The sequence below is a fragment of the Platichthys flesus genome, chromosome 3, assembly GCF_949316205.1.
Source record: "Platichthys flesus chromosome 3, fPlaFle2.1, whole genome shotgun sequence".
NCBI classification, from domain to species: domain Eukaryota; kingdom Metazoa; phylum Chordata; class Actinopteri; order Pleuronectiformes; family Pleuronectidae; genus Platichthys; species Platichthys flesus.
This window is the reverse complement of record NC_084947.1, coordinates 13,869,908-13,870,418: the sequence shown is the minus strand read 5'-3', so window position 1 is coordinate 13,870,418 and position 511 is coordinate 13,869,908.

Genomic DNA, 511 nt, shown 5'->3' with positions numbered 1-511 from the left:
CCTACCAGCCTGGCCGCTGCTGTCTCTCCTCCTCCTCCCCCCCTCCTCTCTGTCTTTCCTCCTCCCCCCTCCTCTCTATCTCTCCTCCCACATCACATCACCATCGTTATCATGGACTCAAAGCAAAAGAAGAGCACAAAGCTGATCGCCGCTTCCGCCCCTGACCGCGGCCACAAGGAGGGATGGAGGAGAGAATGACCACAGAGGTGAAGAGAGAAATAAAGTTTACTGATCAACGCCTCTCACCAAGCCACATATTAAGATGTGGTCTGAATGTTGCAACTGTCAATTAAATCAATCACTACACTAGACAACACTTAACTAAACAATCAAGTACTATCAAGAGGGTGAGAACCATTTGTTCATGCAACATCTAACTGTCATCTGGTTTTTAATAAGCAATCCATCAGGAAGGCTAGTGGGTCAAGGAAAGAAAGAAAGAAAATCATGATTTAAATATATATTTAATATTTATCACCTATGATGTTGATATTCTTCAGGACTCAAATGT